General features: G+C 47.8%; 1 long non-coding RNA gene across 2 annotated transcripts; it reads left to right on the top strand.

Annotated features, from left to right (window-relative positions):
* Positions 1 to 291: 291 nt before the first annotated feature.
* LOC127331017 (uncharacterized) lies at positions 292 to 5,640 on the top strand. 2 transcript variants are annotated; one of them, XR_011751280.1, is made up of 3 exons: positions 296 to 448; positions 549 to 697; positions 5,177 to 5,640. It is a non-coding gene; the product is annotated as an uncharacterized lncRNA (long non-coding RNA). The 2 variants fall into 2 exon arrangements; XR_007869518.1 differs by having other exon boundaries at positions 292 to 697.
* Positions 5,641 to 11,008: the final 5,368 nt, after the last annotated feature.

Genomic DNA, 11,008 nt, shown 5'->3' with positions numbered 1-11,008 from the left:
AGTCAAACTGTCCATGGTCTAACTTTTTGCGGGGATTAGGAACCATGCATCACCACCGACACCAGCACTGTTTTATAAAAAAAAAAAGGAAGAAGGAGATGTGTAAGAATGTCGATAGTCGACACGTGCGTGCATTACATGCATGTACGTACGTGGCTGCCAGCGGAAAACCGGAAAGCACATGGAAAAGCTTGCGTAAGTACGTGTACAGTACGAGAGGATATGCCCGATTTACTTCTAGACATAATTAACTGCCGATAACGTGTTCATTTTCATTCAGAATAGAAGCTAAGGATGTCGTCATAACGTGCAGGATTTGCCAAAATGCACCGACCGCGTGGTTCTCTGGCTCAAACCTCAAGGTACACGGCGACTCTATATGTAGGGCGGAGAGTGTCGCCCCGTCCATCCGAGTCCCAGCTACAGCTCAGATTAGAGCGAAACAAAGGTTCCTCCCTCGAAAGCTGTTTACTAGTCTTGTGTATTGATCGACCGTCCAGGCCGGATCTCCAGGTGTCTTGTTCTCACCTTGATTTGGTGCGTCTCAGGCGCTGCGATGGGTGCTACGCTAACGCCGCCGCCGTCCGCCGGATACGGCCCGGACGACGACGATACTGCAAATGATCTCATCGTCGGTGATGATGGCGGCCTCACTTTCATCCAGGGTTGAGCGAAAGCCAACCCATGATATAGCTCGGTATGTTTTCTTGATCAATCACTTTGTCTTCTTTCCCATGCATGGTTACTACTACTATCGGTCCCCGTACGTCGACTAGAAAGAAGACCGCGTCCCAAACCCACGAGTCCACGACGACTCGCAAGCCCATGGCATCTCGCTTCGCCCCTTCCAGATCCGTTCCTCTCTGCGCCGCTAGCCTCCCATCGCCCCCAATCACCGTGTCCTGTACTCGCGACCAGCGATGGAGTTTGAAGTATGGCCGTTCAGGGAGCCGCGCGCGGTGGTCTGGCCGGCGGTGCTCGCGCGCTGCTGACCTCGCGAGGCGACTCGCCGGCGGAAATCGACCTGATGTTCTCGCCGCCGTCCACCTCCATCGCTCCTGCCGACGGCCAGCCCTGGACGCGATCCTCCGCGCGCGTCGTCTGCACGCGGCGAGCTCGAGGAGCTCGGCTGCTTTGGCTGGACCGACCTCACGCTGAGACCAGCCTACCACGAGGGCAAAGGGCCAGATCCGCCAGGGTCGCACGGCGCCTCCGACAATATGCTACTGCCTTTCTGATTTACATCCATCCATCCTAAACCGGTATTCTTTCGTTTCTTTTAGTTCACGCTCCTTAGTTCTGTATGCAGATTTTCCGTTTAGACGGATTCTAAACAGATTCAGAGTTGCTCCAGTCCATAGTAATCAAATTACTTGAGTCACTTACTTTAGGACAGAGGAAGTACTTGGCTAAGCGCGCACGTACACCTTTCTCCAATTCTAGTAGGCGCACATCTCATAATTCTATTATTTCTAGAATTTCTTGGAGATCCAAGTTACCAGTGGCGGAGGCAGGAATAAATTTGAGGTGTGGCGGAGTCCATAAATGAGAAAATGCAAGATTGCAATAAATAAATATTACTTATGTTCAGCGTGTACAACACACAATTTGGTAATGATAAAATAGAATATTGCATTGAAAGTAGTTCACCAAATAAAAACTAGACGAATAATTGATCGACAATTTCAACTAGTTGAAAAATAATCTACAGAAACCGAGAAATAATAGAAAAAATAATAATTAGTAATTGGCTGTGTCATATTAGGGGACAAACGCATCAATGAATATAAATACACACTCGTAATGAATTTCTCGCGGAGTGGCGACGGCATTCTTCTATCTGTCGATTGAACATATTTCTTTATTTTCGCAAGATCAATTCCTTTGTAATAGAGCTTTATTCAGACAACGACAAGATTGGTTTCAGGTCCGAGATCAAATACCTTATATACTCGGTATTCTTCTTCGGTGTCATTCCCTACTTGCTTAGTGGCACTCGCGGCGTTGCCGATCGCGACCTTGTCTCGTCGGCCGGCGGCCGTGGCTTTGGTTGGTGCTGCGCGCTAGCGTTCTGCAGCGATGCCGCATCCGCTCCCCAGGATCACGATCGCGATCGGTTTCTGAGTTGGCAGCAGTATCCCCACGATCACAATCCTAGATGTCAATCGGTTTCCGTGTATCACTGGTTTACCGATCAGGTTTCAGGCCCAATAGTCACCAAGCCCAACACGAGGCCAATCACTTACCGGTTCAATTGTTTCTGCTGAAAACGCACCACAGCAGCGACGCGCCGACGCCATCGATACCGGAAGCACAAGGCAATCGCAAACCTGAAGTATATCTGCACATACATACCTAGTATTGGCGCTAAAATCTAGGTATGGCGGTCGCCAAACCTTGCCAGATAGCTGGCTCCGCCCCTGCAAGTTACTAGAGTAACGGTAACAGCACAGTTCTTCCAACATTATAATATACGCTGCGTAATATTCAGGTATCATGTTTGTAGCAATTCTATGATTCAGATTTGCTCCATATCTCTTTGGAGATACATCATGTTTTGAGCAATTCTATGATCCTGAATTGCTCCATATTTATCAAACCACTGCGGAGTATGTGCTTGGCTAAGCACACCGTACCTGGTCCAATTCTACTAAGAGCGATCCCATCATTCTTTTATTTCTAAAGTTTCTTGGAGAAGTTTGCCATGCTCGCATCCTAGAGTAACAGCAACTGCCCAGCTCCCCCAATATATAATATGCTAGCTATGCGTAATATGCAGATATCCTGTTTGTAGCAATTCTATGATTCAGAATTGTTCCATCTTTATCAAACTACTTGGCTAAGCACGCCTGGCTCCAATTCTTTTTTTTTAGATAAAAGGCCTAAAGGGCCCGACTTTAAATTAATAAAGCCCTCAACCGGCTAGGATACAACGGTGTTGCTTACACGCACTTGAACAAGTTTAAAAGAAAAGCAAAGCCCTATAGGAACTAAAAGCACCGGGAGCCGCAAGCAGGGCCGAAGCAACAGCAGCAAGTCCTGGAGTGCCCCTGCACATCCAGTGCAGGTTTGGACATTGGCAGGAATTAACCTGCGTCCCTAGACTGCCCAACCTCTGCTGTGGAGGAGACTGCACATTGGCACTCGGAGCCGAATTCCGTGAAGCCGCACCATCGAAACACCATCTTGCACAAGCCACGAAGAACTGCCACGGACGGAAGGGACAAGGGCCAAGCAAAGAGGAGAAGCGCCAGCGCCAAAAGGATGAAGAACCGGCTCAGAGACCACCTCGCCGTGCTGCTGCCGGAGGAGGGACCCTTCCCTCCTCACCCAGGCTCGAGGGTGTCGACCCACCAGCAAAACAGGACATAGAAGTGGTGTAGCACCCAAAAAGCTTTGAACTTGCTGGGAAGCGCCTCCGACCTTGCCAACACCATGCCCACACCGCACCATCGTCCAAGCCTCCAAATTGTCAACTCCTCCGTCCCCTCATCCCAAAGCGACGCCTCCAAGGAGGAGAACGACGCGGAGCGCCGTCGTCGCTCGGCCAAAGCCTAGGTTTTCACCCGGGGTGGAGGGGAAGGGAAAGGTAAGGTAACCTCATCCGCCCTTCAAGAAGGAGAACGGCGACCGAAGTCGTCGTTGCGGATGTGGCTGACGAAGCCAGCCAAGGGTTTCCCCCGGAAAAACCACCTGAACGCCTCGCACGGATGCAGATCAGTCAGTCCGAGGACCATCTGAGCTGGATCTGGCGCGGAGAAGAAGAGCCATGGAGACATAAACAGGACAGACATAGAAAGCGCCAGGGCACCACTACGCCGCGACAAGACTTCCGCCAGCTCCTCGCCGTCCACACGACCAAGAAGACCAGCCAACACCAGCGAGCGCCACCCGCCTTCCGGTCGACGCCGCCACCCACCGTCCAGAGCCGCCGCCCTGGGAACCACGCAAGGCGACCCTACGAACTGCAAAGCACCGGTCTTCACCGCCGAGAGGTCTCCGGAGGCCGGAGATGCCGGGGAAGGGGATCCCCTTCCAGATCGACGGCAAGCAGCCCCCTTGGCTGCCAGCGTTAGGGATCTGGGACGGAGGCGGGCAAGCACTTGGCCCCGGGGCCCCTGCCCCGGCCCTGCACATGGCAGCCAGAAGGCCACCCTGCCCGGCCTCGTCAGAATCGCCGCCCGGAACTGCCGCGCCGCCATGGCCGCGCACGCCCCCGCGTCGGGTCGGAATCGGCCCCCGAAGTCCGATCCGACCCTGCGCGCGTCGCCCGCCGACGGCCGCAACGAAACGCCGCCGCCGCGAGCACGCCCAGCACCTGAGCCTCCACACCGCGGACGAGCCGCCGCGCCACCGCGCCCCGACCAGCACGGGCGCCCCGGCGACAGCTCGGCCGCGCCGCCACCGCCGCGCGAGGGGAAGGAGAGGCCTCGCCGCCGCCGGCGCCCGGGGCTTTGTTCGCGACGCTGCTGGCGGCGGCGAGGGAGGGAGGAGGGGGAGGAGGGTGGGAGGAGGAGGCGGCGGCTAGGGTTTCGCCCTGCCGCTCGCGGGAGCGGGCAGGGACGAAACGGTTTCCGGTTTCTTATGATTGTGTCGCCTGGCTCCAATTCTAGTAAGCAGTTAAGCACATATCTCAATATTCTGCCATTTCTAGAATTTATTGGAGCTCGAAGTTGCCATTTGTGCATGTTCGAGCCAAGATTTACGGTATCAGCTCAGCTCTCCCAAAAACATATACAATTCTATTCTTAATATGCACATATCATGTTTGTAGCAATTCTATGATTTAGAATTGCTCGATATTTATCAGATATCATGTTTGAAGATATCCAGTTTGGAGCAATTCTATGATTCGATCATGGTCTTTAGATATATAGATATCATGTTTAGGATAATTATGTGATTCAGAATTGCTCCTTATTTATCAAACTACATTACGTAATATGCGGATATCCTGTTTGTAGCACTTCTAGATTCAGGATTGCCATATTTATCAGATATCCTGCTTGGAACAGAGCTGAAACGAGCTCTATTCTAATCCATGTTCGGACCACGTTAGGTGGGGAGAGATCCTTCAGCAGTCTATAAGATCGTGTTCAGCTAACTAATTTTTAGTATGTATTTTGCTGCCATGATGCATGAAGTCTAACCGTTGCCTTTTGTATTATGACGACAGGGCGCTTATATAAATAACCGAGAGGTACAAGGGCAAATCGAGGCCTGTCCGGAACGGCGAGGATGCGCTCATGCCTCAATATATGCTCTGCAACTGCTGGTCGATTGTTCGTCATCATCAAAAATAAAGGCCGAGCTAGCTAGGGTATGTTCAAGTGTTCATCCTTTGGCGTCATTTCGTGAAGTCGCAGAAATAGCCACGTTGGTACTGGACTACTGGGTGTGTCGGATGGTATGATGAAACAAGTACAGCATGTTTCTTTACTACTACTAGTGAAGATATGTTCAGTGGTGAAACAAGATAAAATTCAGAAGTGGCCCTCGGTACCATATGTTTGGTGTGAATATTTCTTATGGTATATGTGGGCCTGGTGTGTATATGTTATTTGTGTGATGTAATACTTCCAGCATATCTAATGTAAGAAACCCTTATGAGAGTTTGGTATATATATCCTTTTGCTCCTAGACATTGCGTGTTGCTTGCTGCTCTCCTCAATCACCGTGGTTGTTTCGCTTTGTTTACTCCGTGACCAGGTATTAGTATTAAATCTTGGCCCTGAAGCACCGATAATCCTACACCTACGGGAAGAACCAACTCTGTGCCTCCACCTCATCCCGTAAGTTTGTGTCCCGTAAACTTTCCCGTAAGTGTAGCATTAGTCACTGAAGCACCCATGCACGGGTACAACTGGCCTCGCGTCAGCGGTAGCGTCGTGCTAATGGACAGTTTATCAGTTGTACCAACATCAATACAACGAGCTGTGTTCCGGTGATTGGGTAGTACTACCCAGTATTATCGAGTACTACCACTTTGATTAATTCTAGCCGTCCGATTAGTCTAAGTAATTTAATTTATAAATTAACGTCCTGAGGGGTATTATGGTAACTTAACACTACAGAACTGCCCCGCACAGTCAGCCTTGAGCAGTCACTCCCTCGCCAGACGCGCCGCCCCTTCCCCGCCTCCAACCTTCAGTTTCTTATCCGGCCCGCCGCCGTCGGTCGCCGGACGCATAGCCGCTCGCCGGGGCGCAGCCGAATCAGTGCTCCGCCTTCGCATCTACCGCGCCCCGGATCACCTTCCTCACCCTGGGGCTCGGCCGGTTCGCCTGCTCGCGCTCGAGCTCTCCGCGTCGTGCAGGAAGTCGCTCGCTCCTCTCGGCAACTGCACTGCAACGGAACCGTCGGGGGCTTCCCACTCCGAACCCCCGCGGCGGTGACAGCCTTTCACTACCCGGCACCTCCACGCCGGCAATCTCCACCTGAAAGTGCATGCAGAGCTCCTGAACAACTAGGTACACATTGGATTGTGGTACAGGAACATTTCATATGTCAGGTGTTTGTGCAACATGGATGCCCTTTTCAGTATTCACGGCAACCAATTCGCACATACTAATCACAAGTTCATGAATATACAGAACCATAGGATGTTACTGTTTTCTGGCAGTAAACATCTGAAGATATGTACTCTACGAAACTACAAGAAACACTGGTCAGAGCCCATTTTCTTGTAGTCATCTGACAACTGAATTTTCATGGAGAAACTAATGGTTTCAGCTTTCAGTTAGGCAGATACAAGTGACAGTAGTCATGCGTGACAGGCTAATTGTTATATGAATGCTCCCCTTTTTCCCTGAAAAAATGAACTGTGTGGTCTAATTCTTAGTGCTATCTCTTGAGCAAGAATTTCATATGTATACATATACAATAGTGTATCAGGCAGAAATATAGTTTAACTGACAACATTTGTGTTATAGCTTTTTTTCCAAGCTGCCTGTCCTATAGCTTAGTTTCAGAAAGTACACCTATGTGGTGAATAAACGGGAGAAATATTTAGTGAAAAAATGGATAGTTCTTTGTAATTTTGGAATCCGAGAGATATGAATGCCACACTCTCCTCCATGTTCTCATCATCTCCCCTTTTGCTTCATATTGACACATTGAGAATCCAACATTGTGTTTGCATCCAGGAAGAAATTTAGAAAACTAAACTTCTGGTTTGATTAATGCCTTTGATTCTAATTTTTGTGATAAAAAAACGCCATTCTGACATTTGTGTGTGATATGCAGGAAGACATGGGAGATGAGTCTACGGATGAGTATTTGGAAATCGTCAACAAGACTTTTGCTAGTCAGGATGATGTCTTTCTATAACAGTTATGCTCTTGAGAAAGGTTTTAGTGTGCGGAAAAGCTACATTGAGTGGGATGAAGCCAACCAGGAGATAATTCTGAGGAAACTTGTTGATACGTCTCAAACGTATCTATAATTTCTTATGTTCCATTCTATTTTTATGATGATACTCACATGTTTTATACACACTTTATGTCATTATTATGCATTTTCCGGCACTAACCTATTGACGAGATGCCGAAGAGCCAGTTGCTGTTTTCTGCTGTTTTTGGTTTCAGAAATCCTACAAAGGAAATATTCTCGGAATTGAACGAAATCAACGCCCAGGGTCTTATTTTTCCATGGAGTTTCCAGAAGACCGAAGGGGTTACGAAGTGGGGCGACGAGGCGCCGCCACCATAGGGCCGCGCGGCTAGGGAGGGGCCCGCGCCGTCCTATGGTGTGGGCCCCTCGTCAGCCCTCCGACTCTACCCTTCCGCCTACATATACTCTCCGTCGCGAAAACCCTATTACCGAGAGCCACGATACGAAAATACTTCCAGAGACGCAGCCGCCGCCAATCCCATCTCGGGGGATTCAGGAGATCGCCTCCGGCACCCTGCCGGAGAGGGGAATCATCTCCCGGAGGACTCTACGCCGCCATGGTCGCCTCCGGAGTGATGTGTGAGTAGTCTACCCCTGGACTATGGGTCCATAGCAGTAGCTAGATGGTTGTCTTCTCCTCATTGTGCTATCATGTTAGATCTTGTGAGCTGCCTATCATGATCAAGATCATCTATTTGTAATGCTACATGTTGTGTTTGTTGGGATCCGATGAATATGGAATACTATGCCAAGTTGATTATCAATCAATCATATATGTGTTGTTTATGTTCTTGCATGCTCTCTGTTGCAAGTAGAGGCTCTGGCCAAGTTGATACTTGTAACTCCAAGAGGGAGTATTTATGCTCGATAGTGGGTTCATGCCTCCATTGAATCTGGGACAGTGACAGAAAGTTCTAAGGTTGTGGATGTGCTGTTGCCACTAGCGATAAAACATCAATGCTTTGTCTAAGGATATTTGTGTTGATTACATTACGCACCATACTTAATGCAATTGTCTGTTGTTTGCAACTTAATACTGGAAGGGGTGCGGATGCTAACCCGAAGGTGGACTTTTTAGGCATAGATGCATGCTGGATAGCGGTCTATGTACTTTGTCGTAATACCCTGATTAAATCTCATAGTAGTCATCATGATATGTATGTGCATTGTTATGCCCTCTCTATTTGTCAATTGCCCAACTGTAATTTGTTCACCCAATATGCTATTTATCTTATTGGAGAGACACCACTAGTGAACTGTGGACCCCGGTCCATTCTTTTACATCTGAAATACAATCTACTGCAATACTTGTTCTTTACTGTTCTTCGCAAACAAACATCATCTTCCACACTATACATTTAATCGTTTGTTTACAGCAAGCCGGTGAGATTGACAACCTCACTGTTACGTTGGGGCAAAGTATTTTGATTGTGTTGTGCAGGTTCCACGTTGGCGCCGGAATCCCTGGTGTTGCGCCGCACTACACTCCTCCGCCAACAACCTTCACGTGATCCTTGACTCCTACTGGTTCGATAAACCTTGGTTTCTTACTGAGCGAAACTTGCTGTTGTACGCATCACACCTTCCACTTGGGGTTCCCAACGGGCGTGTGCTCTACGAGTCATCACTTGTCTGTAGTCGTCAAGGTTCGCAAGAAGAGAAGCACATGAAGGGAGAAGATAGGAAGAGGAGGCCATAGCATCTCACTCGTGTTGGTATGCGTGTTTCCTGAATTTCCTACTGCACAGACTTTCTTATTTCATAGTCACAAACTGCATGCAACATTTCATCTAGTCAGTCCCATCAAACTTTATTTTATTTGCATATCGAAATGCTTGTCTATACTGAGACCGTGCTAATTTTACAAAAGGTTCGAATCCCATTCAATGTAAACAATATGCACTGACATCTACTTGTGTTGAATTTCGACAAAGAAGAGATTCAAGTCCTCAACTCTCTACCGGTTATTCGTGACGAGGCCAAAGAAACTACACTGGTGGAGTGCATTCAGATGTACTAGACAGGGAAAAAATGACCGATGATTTCACATGGGTGAGTGGAACACTAATTTTATTTTCTAACCTTTACTTACTATGCCTATGTCGCTGTGCTAACATATGCGTTGCTATCACATTCGGGCACAAATTCATATTTTCAACTGGAAAGTATGTACAAGCCTTCTACGTTCAGATTGTAACACGCTTCGACTAGAATCCTATGAGAAACCTATACTGGTTAGTCCGACACACTTGTCTTTTCAATTCAACAAAATCTTCTATGTTTGCACTCTACAACTAACCGGTTTCTGCTCTACAGAAGAAGGCCTACAAAGCTAGAATGGCAAAGCTTGACAAAGGCAATGTTGCAGACGATGACATCCAGGTAATCAGCGATCAAAATGATGGCAACAAAAAGGAAGAAAGCCCTCCATATGATGCCAGCAAAAAGGAAATCAGCCCTCCAAGGCCAATTGGCAGCCAAAAGCGGAAATGTGGGCATCGAAGGAAGATTGAAACTCCTAAACCTATTAATCCTGTAAAGGATCAATGTAAATTAGCCACAGATGGCTTGCAAAGAGAAGAGCATGCAGGAAGTCAAATTCTAGGCTCCAACAGGTGAGCCCAAACAAGGAACTATGAAGCTCACAGTGTCAAGGGTAGTTTCAGATGAGCTGCTCTTTATAGCATGTGATAATTCAGACACATATATGTTCTTTAATCTATGGCTATACTTAAGTTTTGCCATTTTCTCATATTGCTGGTAAACTTGTAATTTTAAGTTCAAACCGATCTGGAGAGTTGTTACATTTTAGTGGAAGCCATTTGGATGGCTTGATTATTCTACATGACTACTCAATGATGCAGTGTTGATGGTGTGTTATTGAAAATTATCCTCGAATCTCGAGTTAAGCAGAATTTGCCTTAGTCTCCTTCTTTTTACCCTTGTCGTCAACCGTTATGAGCTTTGGTGACCCATAACCATATCCCAATGAGCAATATACAAGTACAGTGCTATATTATATGTTTACTGCTCAATTGCTCATTATCAGCCTTACAACCATCGTTTAACATCCTAAACAACAATTTCTATAATCTTGTGGAATGTCAAAAATTAAAGAGAAGCATATGCCATGCATGTCCAATAAATCAATAGATACCATGATACACTTGGCCTAATTATTTACTGCTAAAACTTATTCTTAAAGTAGTCGATGGCAATCAACAGGTAGTAGAATCAATTCATGCTTAACCGACACTTTACAGTGGTTCTATTCTTAAAGAAAAAATGGCATTCAGATTAGTAGTGAATGTCAGAAAATGAGTCTAAAACTGAATCTATAATTCTAGATACAGGACAAATCAAGGAACACTAGCTTCATCCAGGACGTTGATCCATTGGCCAAGCAACCATTCTTACTGCACACATGGCCATCGGTACATTTGCAACTCGGAGACGGAACCCAAAAAAAGTGCTGCACTGGACCGGACGCATCTGATCATTATGTTCAACGCCTCCCAGTACCTCCGACGCATCGCGCCGGCATCACGCGGCGTGCCGGCCACCCGCAGCTTCGACACGGCGCTTGGATCCACCTCCTCTACCTTTGCCCGGCGCC

Source organism: Lolium perenne, chromosome 2, assembly GCF_019359855.2.
Source record: "Lolium perenne isolate Kyuss_39 chromosome 2, Kyuss_2.0, whole genome shotgun sequence".
NCBI lineage: Eukaryota > Viridiplantae > Streptophyta > Magnoliopsida > Poales > Poaceae > Lolium > Lolium perenne.
Note: the sequence above shows the minus strand (reverse complement) of the source record. Positions and strands in the feature narration are given on the sequence as shown.